Source organism: Piliocolobus tephrosceles, chromosome 11 (assembly GCF_002776525.5).
Source record: "Piliocolobus tephrosceles isolate RC106 chromosome 11, ASM277652v3, whole genome shotgun sequence".
In the NCBI taxonomy this organism is placed as follows: Eukaryota; Metazoa; Chordata; class Mammalia; order Primates; family Cercopithecidae; genus Piliocolobus; species Piliocolobus tephrosceles.
In genome coordinates, this window is record NC_045444.1 from 68496474 (window position 1) to 68516803 (window position 20330).

Here is a 20330-nt window from a genome sequence, read left to right on the forward strand (position 1 = left end):
AATGATACTGGGTGGTTGCACTCTTAATCCACAAATGATCTCTAACCACTCAATGCCTTCCCATCGATAACTTCACATTCTGAATCTGCTCAAGAGCATCAGTTGACTAAGCCTAGGACTCTAAAGGAACTCTAGCTGCCAGGAAATGAAGGAGAGCGAATATCCGGCCACCTTTAGCTTCCATAGCAGGAATAACTACCAACATTCAATGGGGAATGCTACAAAGGGGATTGAATGTAAGCAGCCAAAAAACCCCTAATGAATATCCACTATAGCATTCACAGTATTTCAGTGTTTTTTTTTTTTTTCTCAAAACTCTGAGATTCTAGAGAATAGTAATCTTCCCCATGGTGCTTAGCACCTAGTACAAACAGGAGCTCAATAAATACTTATTTGTTTTTATTATATTATTCCACTTTAAACCCTTAAAGTCAAAGAACCCACTTCTTAGCCACCTCAATCTCCATTCACTGATAACTGCCAAGTCATCTTTTGTTCTTCCTTCTTCCTCATTGCTGTTATTTAATCCATGGCCACAATTGATACTACCTCTTTTAACATCTTGCTCATTCATTTCAATCCCTCTTCCAACCTACCACAAGAGTGACTTTCCTAAAAAATAAATCTGCATACAATCCATCAATCCAGCTATTGTTATCTTTGTCCCTCAGAGGCAAGAGAATATCTCACACCTTGAAGCCTTCAGTCACAGGTCCTCTCTTTTTCAATACTCCCAGCAGCATCTTCAGTGACAGGTGCACATTCAACCCTCAAGATAGGTCAAGCCTCTCTTCCCCAGTGTCACTTTCCATCACCAGCTCAACCTTTCATTCAAGAACATTAAAAGCCTTCTGATCCCATAGAATATTGAAACCTATATGTAACACATATTTAAGAGATGGGGTGTCACTATGTTGCCCAGCCTTGCCTCTAACTCCTGGGCTCAAAGAATCCTCCTGCCTTAGTTTCCCAAGTATCTGAGACTAACTACAGGTGTGCACCACCACACCCTGATTGCAACCTGTATGTAACTTTAATATTGCATTTACCTTGTTTTCTTTGCTTTACTAAAGATGACTTTTCTTTCATGTATGAAACCAGAGTTCAAGTAGAACTGTTGGTGAATAGAATTGGATTAAGTATGCATAAACAAGAGTAACTAAGAAGAATAGAGCCTCTAATGTTCAATTGTATTTGAACAAAAGGAATAAGCCATTCTCCTGAATAACTATAACTACAAATTAGAAAATACCAGGTTTTCAATGAGAGAGAATGTTATCACTGTATTAGGTTGGTGCAAAAGTAATTGTAATTTTTTTGTTTGTTTGTTTGTTTGTTTGTTTTTGAGATGGAGTCTTGCTCTGTCGCCCAGGCTGGAGTGCAGTGGCCGGATCTCAGCTCACTGCAAGCTCCTCCTCCAGGGTTTAGGCCATTCTCCTGCCTCAGCCTCCCGAGTAGCTGGGACTACAGGCGCCCGCCACCTCGCCCGGCTAGTTTTTTGTATTTTTTTAGTAGATACGGGGTTTCACGGGGTTAGCAAAGATGGTCTTGATCTCCTGACCTTGTGATCCGCCCGTCTCGGCCTCCCAAAGTGCTGGGATTACAGGCTTCAGCCACCGCGCCCGGCCGTAATTGTAGTTTTTAATGGCAAAAACTGCAGTGACTTTTGTACCAACCTAAGAGTAGCATTCTTATTTAACCCACTCTCCTCCACTTGATATTACAAGGAAAGAAAATGGTGGAGAGCTAAAAGGGAAGAGAATTCATGGTCAAATAAACTAAGGAAAAAATAAATAAGCTTCTTTACTATTTGCCAATGTTTTTAATATCCTAAAGTGCCGTATGAGTGGTCAGAAGATGACCTCATATGCAGCATTTCACAGACTTATTTGGCCATGGAATCATTTTCTCATGAAGTGTTTATGAGCCTGGAGTTCTGAGGTGTATTCATTAGCAAATATTATTTTATAGTGTAGAACTATAGGAATCTGAAAGGAATACGGAAAACTAAAATAAAATTCAACCACTTCCACTCTGGCACATATGATTTCATTACATGAAATAATATATTGTACAGCCATAAAAAGAAATGTTTAAATATTGTCAACTAAGTCGTTTCCATCAAAAAAATTTAAAAACCTTGGGCCATATTATTCAGGATAAAGCATGGATGTCTGATGCACCTAAACACCTTTACAACCAGGAAAGTTGAATCTGCCCTGCTATTCACTTTGACTCTCCCATCTCTCTCCCATATAAGGTATCCAAGAGTGATACACTTGGGAATAATAACCAAATGGGAAACAAAATATCCCATCATTATTAGTTGAGCCGGCAACCAATAATCCCTCACCAGCCATCTCATAACCCATGATAGAGTGCACAATCTAACCCTCCTACATTATCCTGTAACAGCATCCTGTATGTTGCAAGTGATAGAAATAGAACTCAACTTGACTCAAAGAAAAATGGGAAATATGCAGGACCTATAAATGAAGATTCCAGTGCTAGTGCTTTCTTCAGCTATGGTTTGATTCAGAGTTTCAAATAATATCATCGAGATTTGTTTCCTCTGCGTATCTCAGCTGTCCTTTCCCCTGTGAGTAAGCCTCATCCTCATGGTGGATCTCCTTGGCAGCAAAAAGGTTATTCTCACCTCTTCATACTCAAAAATCCAGTAGAAGAAAGACCTAAACTAGTTTTTCCCAGAAGCCCCAGAAAAATTTCTCTTGTGTCTTATAGCTCTGATTGGGTTGCATGCTCATCTGTTAATCCAGTAAGATAGACAATGCTTGCTGGATTAAACCAAGGGGGCTCATTCTCTTTAAAATATATATATATATTTCTTAAAAGCAGGACTGAGTTCTGATTAGCATCCCCAAACCAAACTCTTGGCATTTAACAGTCTGTTATGCTTAGGCTTGATTATAGAGAGGGACAAGTGACAAGGACAGCCATGTTTAGGCTAACCTACTCATTCTGTGTATGAAGAAGGGGAAAAGAAGGAACAGAGCATGGGCCCTGCCTTTTAGCATGCAGTGGTTCTCAACAATTTTCTTAAGATATTGACTAGTCAAATTAGCATACTTCCACCTTAGGAGAAGGATAAGGAAAAAAAGGGGCTAAGCAGGGAGCCCTAGAGGCAGTACTGGAGTGAGAGGGGACACATATGTCCCCTCCCCAACAAGAAATACGAGGATTATTTTTCTCTACTGATTTTTTAAAAACTCAAAAATATCAAAACCTTGAAACATTTTTTTTATTTTTTGAAATTTTAAAATAAAAGTAAAAAGGGATGATGTTATTCACGATCTGTTTTATGAGTTTTAAAATCAAATGCTAATTATATTTTTCTTATGACAAATTTTCTGCATTATATTAACAAAATAACTACAATTGTAAGGGTAGGCCGGGTGCGGTGGCTCACACCTGTAATCCCAGCACCTTGGTAGGCCAAAGCGGGTGGATCACTTGAGGCCAGGAGTTCGAGAAGAGCCTGGCCAACATGGAGAAACCCCATCTCTACTAAAAATACAACAATTAGCCAGGCATGGTGGTACGTACCTGAAATCCCAGCTACTCAGGAGGCTGAGACAGGAGAATCCCTTGAACCCAGGAGGCAGAGGTTGCAGTGAACCGAGAGTGCGCCACTGCACTCCAGCCTGGGTGACAGAGCGAGTCTCCAGCTCAAAAAAAAATAAAAATAAAAATAAAATAAAATATAAAAATAAAAAAAAATCTAAGGGTCTCAATGTATCTAAAAATATTAGTTCATTAAAAAAAATATTTATTGTAAAGTTAGCCTCTAATCCCCTGGAATGCTACAGTATTCACAGCACAACAAATATACTACGCAGATCTTATCCCTTGGCCTTCAACCCTTAGATTTAGAAAGCAAACCCACTCTGATTTAAACTTCTTTGTGTGAAAGAAGAGAATATTTATGCTGCATTGTACTTCAACTAGAAAAGAAATCACCTGCTGCAATTTTGATAGCCTCAAATAAGAATGGTTACCATAAGAAAAGAGCTGTGGAAGACATACTTTTATTTTCTTCTGTCAAGAATAGCAGGAACAAATTCAAGATCTTTTCACTGACCTACGGCTCTACAAGAGGAAGAACAAGTACATTTCACAAGGCAAAAATTTTATGTTTTGTTAATATTGATCAACAAATCTATAAAAGATAATTGGTGTCCAAGTCCCTGCAAGGTTAAAATAATATGCAAAATATGTACCACTTATTACAAATTCAGAGTTAATTTTCAAAATCATAGACAAGTACAAGCTGTGGAAAAGCATAAGCATGAAATCAGATTCACCCAGGGCTGCCAAAGAACACTTCAAGGAGCCTGTGGCAACAGAATTATCTCCTGGCAAAGAAATTTCTGGCAAGGATATGAAGCTGGTAATGACGAGGGAAGAACTGCTTCTATGCCAGCCCCACTTCTCACTCTATCTGTTTAGATAAGTGAATGGGTATTCAGAGCCACACTGATGGCTATGCTACTCTTTGAAAGCTCTCTCCCCTATCCTGACCTGTTCACCTATTACCAAGCCATGCCAAGAATCTAGAATTCCCCAAATTTTCCATGTTTACTTTAGGCTACAGCTGTCATGGAGATTCTACAATTGTTCACCTGAAATTCTGAGTAGTGTTAATGAAAAAATTATTCAATGATACTTGTTAAAGCATAGTAAGACAGACTTTATTTAGGACCATTGTGACAGGTATAGGGACCACTGCAAGGGGATCTTGCAGTGGGGTATAGGGCAAATATCCTACTCTAAGCTCCAAAAACAGCAGAGATGAGTGAAAATGTATAGCCAAAAAGCCGAGTGCAAGTCAATACATGGGAAATTAGTAAAAAGTAAATATTAGGGGTAAGGAGAATTCTGCCTAAACTGACCAAATACCTCTCATCAGGAGTTTTGGCCGTCCTGCCTAAAATAGACTATGCACCAACCTCTTATTTCTATTCTATAGCTGATTTATTTTCTTTGTCAAAGAAAAACCAGAGCTGGATAGTAGATAACATGGTAAATATATATATATCAGATTTAATTTATGACAACTGCAGTAGGGAGAAAAGAAACGTCAGTATAAAATCAATATAGAATCAGGCTCAATTCTGAATACATCATAGGCAAGTGAGAATTCATAGCCAAGGATCAGGGTCAGGGTGGTCAGTGAATAGAAACATCAGCAATAAGGAGGGATTCTGGCTAAACCAACCTAATAGGAATGTTGCTCAACTCAGGCCAGGGTGCTGAGACCAACGGAACAAAAGCACCACTGTGCATAGACCTTTTAGCTTTTTTCATTGCTGTATGCCTCACGCCAAGCAGAATTGCTGATGTACAGTGAACACTCAATCAATGTTTCTGAATGAATATTTAATTAAAGAGTGAGACTTAAACACTACTAAAAAATATTAACTGTATGTTAAAATATAACCCTATTAAAAGTATGTTTTTCTGCCTCTATTTTGTTAACTTGACATTATCTCATTTTTTTAAAATTTGACTTAATCCTTTACAATTATAAAAAATAAACTGTGATGGCTAGTGAATGGAACAGTGCCTTTATTTCATAAGGACTGAGTAATAATAATTTAATGGGAGATGACAATTTTGAACTACCAAATATTTAAAATCTAACTTAAAGTTTACTTTTCAAATCACAGTGGAATAACTAGCTTTGCATTCATCCAATAATATTGTAAATGTCTATGCCTAATAATTTTTACAATTTTCCTTTCGAAACATGCATACAAAAGAATTGGAATTTGAGAACCTCCATTTACTTTGGTTCAAAAAACAATTCAGAGCAATGTCTCAAAAAATTTTTAATTTATTTTTAAAAATTGATACATTCAATCAATTATATTGATACATTCAATTAGGAGTTGTATAATTCCTAATGAACCACAGGAATCACAAATTTTTTTAGGTAGAAAATAAGATACTCTTTGATTCAGAAAGCATTTATTTTCTTTATTCTGTCCTTTGGCAAGTATAATGTTTGAGAATAGCACTATCTAAATTACTCCATAAAATATTAACCTTAAAATATGTTTGATGTAGTTTAAAGTAATAATTTTTGACCAGTAGACACAAATATTTACTGACTTCATGTCTGCTGAATTTAGGTATCCACAGACAAACATGGAAGATATTTCTTAATATCCCCCAAATCAGGATTATTATTTCATCTTTTAAAAATAACTATGCAGAATCATTTTTTTCTAAAAGCCTTAATAAAATTTTGGCATATCCATTTTGATGATGAGAACATGTCAATTCATTAAATAAACAGTTTACTTTTGTGGCCCCAGTGTCTAGAGTGATGCCGGAAAAGAATAGTATTCAAAAAATATTTGTAAAAATCAATAAAATTACATAAATACACTATACCAGGCCGGGCGCGGTGGCTCAACCCTGTAATCCCAGCACTTTGGGAGGCCGAGACCGGCGGATCACGAGGTCAGGAGATCGAGACCATCCTGGCTAATATGGTGAAACCCCGTCTCTACTAAAAAATACAAAAAACTAGCCGGGCGAGGTGGCGGGCGCCTGTAGTCCCAGCTACTCGGGAGGCTGAGGCAGGAGAATGGTGTGAACCCGGGAGGCGGAGCTTGCAGTGAGCTGAGATCCGGCCACTGCACTCCAGCCCGGGAGACAGAGCCAGACTCCGTCTCAAAAATAATAATAATAATAATAATAATTACTATACCAAACAATATGATACAATTTAGGATAATCTAACTAAACAATTTCAAGGTGTTGCCTACAGTTTTGTGTGTATGTGTGTAACCCGCCAGTTCTTTGTTCCTAAGGTCTTGAATGTGTTTGTCACTTGTTTTCTTCATAATGTTTTTAAATGCATACGTTTCTGTTTGTCCCACAACCTCTGAACTAACCTGAATACCTCAATCCTCTTTGCTCTTGTACCTGTCACAAGTTTCATATTCTATCCTACTATTTAAAGATATTGAGTTTTATTGAGTTTATCTTTCCCAGACCACATTTTCTTCCTAAGAGTTATCTTCCCCAGGAACCTAAAAGGCATCCTATTTCTCACCAGATTAAAATCAAACTCTTAGAGCTAGGAAAGAAAAACCCTACATTTGTCTTCTTTTCTCACTCTCTCATTGATAACTTCTGCCACCTCTCTGGGCTTTAGTTCTAGAAAATGTAGAGAAATTAGAAATTGGGGATATTGAGGAGTGGAATAGTCCTACAAATGTGAAGGCATGGAAACATAAATCCATGAGGTGTGTTGGCAAAATAGTAAACCATCTCACCTGGAGAGATGAGGATGGAAACAGTGAAACAGAACATTGGAAAGTTGGGAAGACCAGAGAGAAGAGGACTTAGAATACTAGACAGAGAGCTATGTACTCTGGTCTATAAACAGTAAGATCTTCAAAGAAGGGGTGTTACTCATATTCACCACTCCATTCTCAGGAAGGGGAGCTCTTGACTGAAGTATCCAAAAAGAGCACAGAAATGGATCATTATACAGGGGGTGGAACTGTTGGTTAGAATTGTGAAGTAAACCAAAGTTCTATTCTTCTTCCTAACTAGTGCCTTATTTCTTCTCATGGGAATCCTTATTTTTGAAAAGGCAACAGGGCATGGACACCGTTTTGCTGAATAGAAGCCTAGAGAAAAATCAACTCTGCTCTTCCCATACAGGTGAAAGTAAGAGGAGCTCTTAGGATTTGTCTTTTGAGCTGCTAGGCTCACTAGATTAAAAGGGCAACTAGAGATTAAAGTGTATGCATAGCTTATATCTTGGGAAGGAGAAAGAAAGAAAAGGAAGGGATAAAAAAAAGAAAATAAGGAAAGAAAGATGGAAAGAAAAAAGGAAGAAGAAAAGAGGAATGAAAGAAGGGAGGGAGAGAAGAAGGGAGTGGGGAGGAAGGGAAAGAGGGAGAGAGGAAAGAAAATTACCAATATCAGGAATGAAAGAGACCACCTCACTACAGATTCTATGGACATTAAAAGGAAAATAAGGAAATTGCAGGATATGAAGACGATATTATAAACAACTTTGTGCCAATAAATTTTGCACCTAAATGAAGTGGGAAATTCTTAAAAATCACATGAAGAATTTTTTTTTAAATTGAGCAGTTTTATATCAAATTTTAAAATTTTAGTTTGTAATTAAAACCTTCCCAAAAGGAAAACATTGGACCCAGATAGCTTCAATGGGGAATTACATTAAACATTTAAGGAAAAAATAGTAACTATCATCCACAAACTCTTGCAGAGACTAGAGTATTAGAAAAAAATTCCCAATTTATTTTATTAAGCCAGAATTATCCTGATTCCAAAGCCAAACAAATATAACCCAAGAGAAATGCAGACTAATATCACTTGAAAACAGATATTAAAACTGTAAAAAAAATTAGCAAATCAAATTGAGCATTATGTCAAAAGGATTATATATCATTACCAAAGAGATGTTTGTCATAGGAATGTAAGATTTATTTAATATCTGAAAATTAATCAATGTAATTAGCCATATTACTTGAACAAAGAGAGAAAACCATACATAGGCATACCTCAGAAACATTGCAGGCTCAGTTCCAGTCCACCACAATAAAGCTAACATCCCAATAAAATGAGTTACATAAATTTTCTGGTTTTGCACTATGTATAAAAGTTATGTTTACACTCTATGGTAATTTATTAAGTGTGAAATAACATTATGCCTAAAAAACAACATAGATACTTTAATTTAAAATTTCTTTATTGCTAAAACATACTAACGATTTTCTGAGTCTTCAGTGAATCATAATATTTTTTCTGATAGAGAATCTTACTTCAGTGTGATTGCTGCTGAGTGATCAGGGTTGTGGTTGCTGAACACCACCCTGTTGTGGTTGTGGCAATTTCATAAAACAAGACAAGAATGAAGTTTGCTGCATCAATGGACTCCTCTTTTCACAAAAGATATCTCTGGAGCATGTAATGCTGTTTGATAGCATTTGACTGACAGTATAACTTCTTTTGAAATTGAAGTCAATCCTCTGAAACTCTACCATTGCTTTCTCAACTAAGTTTATGTAAAGGTTTATATCCGTTGTTATTTCAACAATGTTCATAGCACCTTCACCAGAAGTAGATTCCATCTCAATAAACCATTTCCTTTGCTCATCCATAAAAAGCAACTCCACATCCATTGAAATATTATTCCAAGATTGAAGTAATTCGGCCACACGTTCAGGCTCTATTTTTACTTCTAGTTCTCTTACTATTTTCACTAAATCTGCAGTCACTTTCTCCACTAACGTCTTGAACCACCTCAAAGTCATCCATGAGGGTTAGAGTCAACTTCTGAACTCCTTATGTTAATGTTGATATTTTGGCCTCCTCCCATGAAACACAAATGTTCTTAATGGAACTTGAAATAGCAAATCCTATCCAGAAGGTTTTCAATTTACTTTGCTCAGATCCATCAGAAGAATCACTATTTGTGGCAGCTACAGCCTCATGAAATGTATTCCTTGAATAATAAGACTTGAAAGTCAAAATTACTCCTTAGTCCATGGCTTCAGAATGGATGTTGTGTGAGCAGGCATGAAAACAGCATTAATCTCCGTTTATAGCACCAGCAGAGCTCCTGGGTGACCATATGCACTGTTAATGAGCAGTAATATTTTGAAATGAATCCTTTTCTCTGAGCAGTAGGTCTTAATAGTGGGCTTAAAATTTTCAGTAAACCTTGCTGTAAACAGAGGTACTCTTATCCAGGCTTCATTGTTCCATTACTAGAATAGAAGCAGAGTAGATTTAGCCAAATTCTTCAGTGCTCTGGGATTTTCAGAATGGTAAATGAGCACTGGCTCTAACTTAAAGTCACCACTGTCATTAACTCCTGACAGGGGAGTTACCCAGGCCTTTGAAGCTTTGAAGTCAGGCACTGGCTTTTCTTCTCTAGCTAGGAAAGTCCTAGATTTCTTCTCCCAATAGAAATCTGTGTCATCTACACTGAAAATCCATTGTTTAGTGTAGCCACTTTCATCAATAATCTTAGCTAGATCTTCTGGAAAACTTGCTGCAGCTTCTCCATCAGTATTTGCTGCTTCATCTTGCACTTTTATGTTAGGAAGACAGCTTCTTTCCTTAAACCTCATGAATCAGCCTCTGCTAGCTTCAGACTTTTCTTCCCCAGCTTCCTTACCTCTCTCAGCCTTCATAGAATTGAAGAGGATTAGGGCCTTGCTCTGAATTAGGCTTTGAATAAAGGTAATGTTGTGGCTGGTTTGATCATCTATCCAGACCACTAAAACTTTCTCCATATCAGCAATGAGGCTGTTTGGCTTTCTTGTAATTCGTATGTTCACTAGGAGAGCATTTTTAATTTCCATCAATAACTTTTCCTTTGTGTTTACAACTTGGCTTACTGTTTGGTGCAAGAGGCCAAGCTTTCAGCCTATCTCGGTATTCATTGTGCCTTCTTCACTAAACTTCATCATTTCTAGCTTTTGATTTAAAGTGAGAAACATGCAACTCTTCCTTTCACTTGAACACTTAGAGGCTATAGAGGCCATTGAAAGGTTATTAATTGGTCTAATTTCAATATTGTTTCAGGGAACAGGGAGGCTAAGGAGAGGAAGAGAGATGGAACAGCTGGTCAGTGGGAGCAATCAGAACACACATAACATTTATTAAGTTCTCTGTCTTATTTGCATGTGGTTGGCACCCCACAACGATGACAACAGTAACAACAAAGATCATTGATCACAGATCACCATAATAAATATTACAGTAATGAAAAAGTATGAAATAGTGCAAGAATTATCAGAATGTGAGAAAGGCATTAAGTGAAAACATGCTGTTGGAAAAATGGCACTGGTGGACTTGGTCAACAAAGGGTTCTCACAAACTTTTAATTAAAAGCACAATATCTGTGAAGTTACAGTAAAGCAAAGTGTAATGAAATGAGATGTTTATGCAACCATTCCAGTAAATTTAGTGAAAGAATTTGACAAAATAGACCAACATTTCATAATAAAAACTAAGAAATCTAGAGCTTAGCAGGAATATCCTTAACCTGATTAAGTGCAGCTATAAAAAACTACAGCGAACATCAAACTCAATGGTGTAAGTCTCAATGCTTTCTAGCATTCTAAATGTTCAGTTTAATTCAATTCTCCAAATATTAATTTTGAGCAGCTAAATCTCTAGCAAAAGCTATTATAGAAATAGCTATTTAACAGTAAACAAGAAGACAGTTCTTCCTCTCTAGGAACTTAGAGTTTCGTAAGAGACAGAAATAAGAAATTTCAATAAAGACATGATAACACTGTGAAGTCAGTAAATACATACAGGAATCTGTATATTCAAAATGGAGGTGTCTCCACTACTGTTTTGCAATCCAGGATCTATTCTGAAAGTAGGTCTCTAGAAATTGAAATATTAAGAATGGGAAGAAGTCATCCTGTGAAATGAGGGTAGATGCAAGAGACAGTATGCACTGTTCATGCAACAGCAAATAGGTACCACATATGAACACAGTCATGGAGTAAAGAGAATCTCTACTCTGTTATAGAACACTTAGAAGAAAGGTTTTGCACAAGGAGCATTAGGCTCAATCTAGTGGGAGATGATATTAGACTTCACATTTTTATAGAGATACTATGACTATTTTGATATAGCAATTTGTTTTTCATGAATTACCTTGTCTGTGTTCTAAGTGATTTTTGGACTTAACCACTGCACGTAGGTGGAAAAACATTTCAAATAGTTAAAATTATATACATTTATCTAAAAAACAGAGAGTAGGCAAATGACAATCTTCAAAATTTAGTGAACTAAATTTTATAAGTGGTAACATGAAAGTCAACTTGCTCTACAGACCAACACATTTATATCTAGAGCAAAAATATTCTCTAAGGCCATCAGCTATAATCCATAGTCATGTGGCTTTAGAACACTTAGAAGTTATAAAGAAGAGATACATTTCAATAACTGTTTATTTAATAAAATGGATAACATATCACAAAGGTATTATATGTCAGGCAGATGAAAAACATGAACAAGAAGCTTTCCCTATGCCTACCACAGAACTGACCTCACCTAGTCCCACAATCATTAGACGTTCTGAAGAAGCTTTTATACACAGTACAATTATTGATGTTCTCACAAGAAGCCGAATTAAAATAAAGCAAAATATAGAAGTCTCTTGAATTATAGCTTCTCAAATTTTGACTAAAATGAAACTACATTTTGAGTGTAGCATAGAAGATAAGGTAAAAGTTTTCTAAGTGTTTCGTCTCCAAGATATACCAACTCAATTCCTTTTACACATTAAGATGCTATGTACTATTCACCACTTTATTACACTGGACTTTGGAAAGAGAATTTTTATGTCATCATTTCCTTCTTTTTTAAGAATTTTTTTGTTGAAAACTTTCTTGAATAGGAATGGTGTTCCAACTCTTCAGTGAATGTCAACAAGAAAGTCAATGGTTCAGCAATATGATGGCTAAAAGAGTTTCATGAGACACTCTTCCTCCAACCTTTTCTTTTTAAATCCATTTAGAAAGAGAAAATATTTCCAACAGGAGACTAACATCCACAATGTATAAGGAACTCAAACAACTCAACAACGACAAAAAAGTTCCCAAATAATCCCATGTAAAAGTGGGCTAAGGAGATGAATAGACTATATTTTTAAAAAAGACAAATGTCCAACAAGCATATGAAAAAATGTTCAGCATCACTAATAATCAGATGAATGCAAATTAAAACCACAATGAGATACCATCTTACACTAATGAGAATGGCTAATATTAAAAAGACAAAATTAACACGTTGGAGAGGATGTGGAAAGAAAGGAACTTATACACTGTTGGTGAGAATGTAAATTAGTACCACCTTTACGGAAAACGGTATGGAGATTTCTCAAAGAACTGAGGATGGAATGACCATACGATTCAGCAGTCCCACTACTTGGTATCTACCCAAAGGAAAAGAAAAATCATTACATCAAAAAGATATCTGTACTTGTCTATTTATCACAGAACTATTCACAATAGCAAAATATGAAATCAACCTAAGTGTCCAATGGATAACTGGATAAAGAAAATGTGGTATATAGACACAATGAAATACTATTCAGCCACAAAAAAAGAATAAAATCATGTCTTTTGCGGCAACGTGGATGGAACTGGAGGCCATTATCCTAAGTGAAACAACTCAAACACAAAGACAAATATTGCACGTTCTCCTCATAAGTGGGAGCTAAATAATGTGTACATATAGAAGCAGAGTGTGGAATGGTGGACAATGAAGACTTGAAAGGGTATGAGGGATGAGGAGGGTTGAGTGACGGAGGTTGCTTGGTGGGTACAACGTGCATTATTCCAGTTATGGATGCACTGAAGACTGACTTCATGACAGAGCAGTATATCAATGTAGCAAAATTGCACTTACACCCATGAATATATACAAATAAAAAAGCTAATTTCCACATAATCAACTCTAGCACAACTGCTATTAAATTCACAGACCTTCTAAACCAAATCTGATCTGTCATTTCTCACAGTAAGGATTTTCTTTAGGCAAAAGACAAAAACAAAACATTGTTTTAAATAAATACATTTAGAACCTGAGAAGAACTTCTTTAACATAAAAAGCTACCTTTAGTACCCAGACCCATACATGAGCTTTTTAAAATTTTATTAATTTTTACTTTTTTTAATTCTTTTATTTTAAGTTCAGGGGTACATGTGCAGGTTTGTTACATAGGTAAACATGTGTCATGGCGGTTTGTTGTATCCTTTATTTCATCACCCAGGTATTAAGCCTAGTATCATTAGTTATTTTTCCTGATCCTCACCCTCCTACCTTCCACCCTCTGATAAGCCCCAGTGTGTGTTGTTTCCCTCTATGTGTCCATGTGTTCTCATAATTTAGCCGCACTTGTAATTGAGAACATCAGGTATTTGGTTTTCTGTTCCTGCATTAGTTTGCTAAGGATAATGGCCTTCAGCTCCATCCATGTTCCTGCAAAGAACATGATCTTCTTCTTTTTCATGGGTTTATAGTATTCCATGGTGTACATGTACCACATTTTCTTTATCCTGTCTATCATCATGGGCATTTAGGTTGATTCTATGTCTCTGCTATTGTGAAAAGTGCTACAGTAAACATACACATGCATGTATCTTTATAGTGGAATGATTTATATTCCTTTGGGTATATACCCAGTAATGGGGTTGCTGGGTCAAATGGTATTTCTGCCTTTAAGTCTTTGAGGTATCACCACAATATCTTCCACAATGGTTGAACTAATTCACACTCCCACCAACAGTATATAAGCGTTCTTTAAATTCAGTATAAACATTTGTTTAGTGTGTATATATTATGAACCTACTTTGTGTAAAGTGATGGATAACCATGCAGAGTCAATATTTACTTGGGTCTAGGTATTTTACTATGACAAAAGTTTTACTCTTTCACTTCAGCTAAGAAAGGCTCTGAGCGAGAAAAAAATGTATCTGTAAACATGTTTATCAAAGGAAAGGACTAATAGGAATGCCTCTGGCATCATGTGCAAAGTAGGCTATTCAGTAGTGGAGAAGTCATTTACTTAAGGCAGCCAAAAGCTGCCCTGGAAGTAGAGGATACACTTTGGGGCCAACAAAATGCACCAAAATTGAACATGGACTCCATTCATAACTGGCATGTAATCTTGATCAAGCCACGTAACTCCTCTGAACCTTGGTGTTTTTTACCTATAAAATGCACATTCCTAATTTTTAAGGATCTTGTGAGAATTAAATGAGATTATTATAAAGCTCATAGTAGGTGCTTATTACGTTAGTCCTCTTGATGATATAGACATGTTCTATCAGGTTACTGCTTTTCCTTAATAAAAAAGATAGAATATGAGGACAATTATATATACATGTACCCTAATAAAACTCCTTGGCTTACTCCTTCAAAAAAAAGGGTAAGGAGTGAAGACCAAGAACACTCAACTGCCCAAGTTGATGCTATAAAATCTTACTTACATGAAGAAAACATAGAATTCCAAGAGAAAAATAAAAGTTATGTAGAAAACTGGACTCAGACATACAGAAATTGAGACTCCTCACAAAAGGGAAGATGAACACTGCCACAGTCTCTCTCTAAACAGGAAATGGATCATATCTGAGAGAAAAGACTCAATGTGGCTAGACATCATTCTGGGGTATCCCTTGTCACAGCACTTTTAGAAGTAGCTCTCTGTGTTTCTCTTTAGGTAGCTGCTTCTCCCATCTCAAGGACCTATCTACAACTTCTTGGAAAGGTAAAGTAAAAGCTTAGACACTTTCAGGAGCCAAGTAAGAGGATAGAACCTTCAACTACTTCAATAAGTATGGCAACAATGGACTTCAGGAATGGAATGACTTCCACATTTGTGCTGTCCAGATGAGATCTCAGGAAAAAAGACCAAGATCAGGGCCATCTGGGACAGCAGCAACAGGTGCAGACTGAGGCCATCAGGTGACACAGTGTTGACAGCCCCACTCATGGAGGCAAGACAGGGAAAGAAAAGTGAAGTAATTGAGGGTGTCCCCATTCCTCTGCCCAAACCTTTCAAATCAGGCATTGTGTTTTATATATAGTATCTCAAGTATCTCACTAAGGGGAGTGAATTTGCAAACTGAGAAGTGATTTGTCATCCAAACAGCTTCAAAGGTCTGGAATCCATGACCAGACTATAGCTTTACCATTCTCATTATTACTTTAATAGTTTGTATTCCTGATGTATTCTGGGAGAGCTAGGGTTATATTTTTGTGACTGAAATTATCTCTTAAGAAACAAACACGGGCTATTCATTCTTTCTTCCAACACGAAGGACCACAAAACACTTCTCAAACATACCAGATCATTTTCTCAACTCTCTTGCCTTTAATGAGGTTAATATACAACTTCACTTTATTTCACTTATTAAAACTGGTTTATCAGTTTCCTTAGGCCATATACTAGCAGAAAGTACTAGAATGCAAATGGAGCCCTTTCAAAATCCTTAACTGCTTGTTTACCAAAATGTTATACAATGAATTTCTGTTCATTGGTTTTTGAGATAACATAGTTTTTAACTTTGTTTTTAAGATAACACAGTAAGTTTTTAGGAGGTAGAATGTTGATGAAAATTAAAACTAGGTAAACTTAAGGCTATATGAGAAAAGAACAAGTTTTTAAATTTTGTCTCCAAAAGAAATTTTATGCATGAGCACAAAAAAAAATTATATTAATTTTAAAAGTGTTATTTTTATATTGCGACCAATTATCTTTTAAAGGTGAAATATCACAGCAATAAATGTGTATGTTCTGTATCCTCAGGTTGGTTAACTAACTATTAATTAGAATTAATTATATTTTTAAAATTAAGGCTGGACGGGGTGGTTCACATTTGGAATCCTAGCACTTTGGGAGGCCGAGATGGGTGGATCACTTGAGGTCAGGAGTTCAACACCAGCTTATTTAACATAACAAAACCTCGTCTCTACCAAAAATACAAAAATTAGCAGGAGAATCACTTGAACCCGGGAGGCAGAGGTTTCAGTGAGCTGAGATCCCCACTGTACTCCAACCTGGGCAATAAAGCGAGGCTGATCTCAAATAAATAAATAAATAAATAAATAAAATAAAAGTAGTGTTACCCATCTTAGCATGTTGCTTCATAATGCACACATTATTTTGATTAATAGACAGTACACTGCTTTGCTGATTAGGATATTTACTTGAGTCTCAAAATTAATTCTGATTTAATAAAGTTAATGTGGAATGCTGCAGAACAGCAAAAGTAGAATCAAAGCTTATCGGAATTAAATAACATTATTTTTCTAGTTTTCTAATTTTCAGTGATCTATTTATTTAAAAAGGAGCTTGGGCAAGTTTGCCATAAAAATGAAGATACAGAACTGGAATACAGTAACATAAAAATGAAAGAATAAAAGACCAATAATAAAAGTGACCAGGAAGCAACAATTATATACGAAGGTTCCAATTTTTAACATGGCTAAAGTTTTGTAAAAAAAAAAAAAAAAAAAACTAAAACACAAAAACATATCTCTGAGCTTCTGACAGCCAAAGAGGGAAATGCTATGCATTATACATGACACATTTTGCCTCATGAAGGAAGATAAAACAGTAAATCAAAAGAAAGACGTTTTTTCTAATATTTAAATTTGGTTAAGAGTTTGTCATATGGGTTATGACATCAAAAAACAAAATGAACAGCATAATTCATAAGTCAAAGGCATTCATGGATTTCCATCACTTCAAAAGAACATCAATAAAAAGCCAATATATCCTATATTGAAAACCTATAGCAGTAAGTGTACTGTGGGGTAATGCAAAATAATTCATATATGTAGCCTTCTGATTATCTGACTCATGTTGAGGGTAAAAGAGAAAAATGTAGGCTGATTAGCATGTCTTGGATTATAACTTTCATTAAATCAACTAGTATTTATTGATTATAAAGCCACCATTAACTATTTACTGGGAACAAGTGACTATGCCAGCTGCTTTAAACACTTGACAATTTATTGTAACAGTCCATTTCAATCAAGGCAAATGAAGAAACTGAGGCTCAGAAGGGTCAAGGAAAGTGCCTGGAGTTATGTAATTAAGTGAACGGTGAAATTGAGATGTGAATCTGGTGTGCTTGGCTTCAAGGACAATGCTTTCAACTTCTCTGCTGTCTTGCCTCCACATAAGGTAAGTGTCATGTTCTAGAAAACACAGTGGGTAGGGCTGAAGGTTAACTGGCATTCATTTGACACTGCACACAAATTTTCACATATTTAATCTCATGCCACAAAACAAACCCTACACATTGAGAGCATTATCACAGTGACCTCCATTTTGCAGACAAGAAAACTGAATCCAAAGATGCATAAGATTGCATAGTTAGGGTAAACTGTGCAAAGACTCACTCAAGGTTTGAAAACTCAAAGCCCTTTCATGCTTTTGACAGAAACTGTATGGCATAGTTCACAATCCAATCACAAAAACATCATTCAGGGGATGCATGTCTCTTTCATGGAGGACTGGGAGCTATTCATTCTCTAGATTCCAGGTGTGTAGGAAGAAAAGGTGGGGTTTTATTGCAGAACCCATGGAGCCTTACTCACACTCTTGCCATGACAAAGGACAGCTGCATGTCAACATGGAGTAGAGCTGAGAGAGTAACTGCAGGCAGAGATGAAACTCATCTCAAAAAGAAGCGACAGTATACAACAACGTGAAAATGATCCATTGCTAAACTTTTTTTGTTTCTTTCGTGAGTGTTTCTTTTAAGTAGAATTTTGAAAATAACAGATAACTCTAAAGATGCATTTCTTTATGTCTTGATTCTTGCTATAATCCCCAAAACACAAATGGAATTTTATAAATTTTCAACCATCTTTTTCAATACATTTATGATAAAATATCCATTAGGTATTTCTGAGTCAAATATTGAGCTGTTTATTCCTGCTACGCAGAAAAACAACAACAAAAAAAGTGCTCTCTCATTCTCTTGGATTGGCAGTGAATTCCTGGAGCACTTCATTGAGGATCATGTCCAGTCTCAGCAGGACAGGGTGCTACAATGGATGAACAATATCTTACCTGGGCTGAGAATGGGGAAACTTCATATGCAAGCCACATATATACCACTCTTATTTCAGGGGCACTTCCATACCTATTGTATTTCCTCATGTCATTTATACCTTTCGGTTCAGACCAGACAAGGTTTTAATTGGAAAAATCACAACACAAGAGTCAAACATAGTACCTGGACTGATCATGTCTGGATATCACTGCCAATGCATTTGTCTTACTGCCTCCAAAATTTTGTGCAATTTCTTGGCTAGCACAAACTCTTTTCTTAGTGTGTAAAAGTTGACATATTTCTATATAACTTTTCATGCCCCAGATCCCATTTGGAGGCTGATAGAGTGAACACTTCACGTCTCTCATCATGCAAGAAATGAAGGGGTTATAAATCTAGCTTATGACTTTAAAAAGGTTACTAGACCCCTTAATCTGGCCTTGGATGATTTGACTATAACAACATTCTCTTCCCAAAACTAAAATGATAATGGCACAATGTCTGAAAAATGACTCCTGTCCTGTTGTATTATTTTATATACACCATCTTGCTTCAAAACACAATAGATATGATTGATGACATTTCCTTTAAATTGAAGCTACTGAAACCATGCATATATGTTACTTCCTATTAATCCTGTTTAGTTAGAAGTGAGGAAAAAGGATAAAAGCCTTATGTATCTCAAATGAAAATATATGTGAATACTAATCCTACAAATGGATGACCCTTTTAGATCATGTTTATAGAGTAGTCTATATAGAAACTGTTAGAATTTTCTTAGACAAACTCAAATCATGAAAAGTGAACTTTACTTCTACAAAAATCAGCAATTGCAGGCTTGGGAAGGATGCATAAAAGCAATATGCCTGTCATTACATTTACTCCCACTCGAAAGTTCATCCAAAAGATAGTTATGTTGACAGCTTACCATGTTGGCAATCATAACAATTCTTGGATAAATTTGGGCATTACAAGTTACGTTGAAATGTGAAAGCTCTAATTTAACCCTTCATTGACAGAGTGATTGATGTCAAACTCACAGATATAATTTTACCCTCTTCTTCATAAAAAGGAAAAATAGGGAAGAAACGCGGGCAAGCAAGGAGGAAGGGAAGAAGGAAGACAGGCAGGAAGGAGACAGCCAGACTTAGGACACATGATTTTGATCTAGTCCTAAATGATAAAAATGCGTTAATGTGCAGATTGTGACAACCCTAAAGACGGTAAAAAAAATTAAAAGGTAAATATATATAGCATTTCAGTCTTTATCATATTCTGCATGTATTTAGTATTTGTTGAGCACATAATAAAGTATAAATCATACATAACAGAAATAGTAATTATTGTACTATATAAATACATATCTTGCATTACAATTTCTCACTTTTACTTATTTTATTATCAAAGGTCCTGGTAAAAGACTTAATCTGCAGAAGTCATTTGATTCTTTATGTACATAGGAAGAAAGGACTACGTATGAATTCTGTCCTGCTGTCAGTGATAAGCTGCTGAAAATTTTTCTATCATATCTGTTTCCATATGGAGAACAAAGCTTCCTAAAATATCATAGTACCAATTATTTTCCTCTTTCAAATACAAGGGACTTTTTCTATTAAACATTCAGCACCATTATGCTGAAGAACAGTAATCACAAAAACAAACAAATGGACAAAAAAGCTTTCCCATCTTGATCAACAGTGTTTTCATGTATGACTG

General features: G+C 36.0%; 1 protein-coding gene across 4 annotated transcripts in view; it reads right to left on the bottom strand.

Moving 5' to 3' along the window:
* Positions 1-20330, bottom strand: part of PDE1A (phosphodiesterase 1A) — a 404293-nt gene that overhangs the window by 341980 nt on the left and 41983 nt on the right. The window contains exon 2 of one of the 4 annotated variants that reach the window (XM_023212377.2): positions 4045-4107. The exons of the other annotated variants lie outside the window; for them this stretch is intronic. The gene's annotated coding sequence lies outside the window, so the exon portion shown is untranslated. The remainder of the gene's footprint in view (positions 1-4044; positions 4108-20330) is intronic. 4 annotated transcript variants of the gene reach the window in all.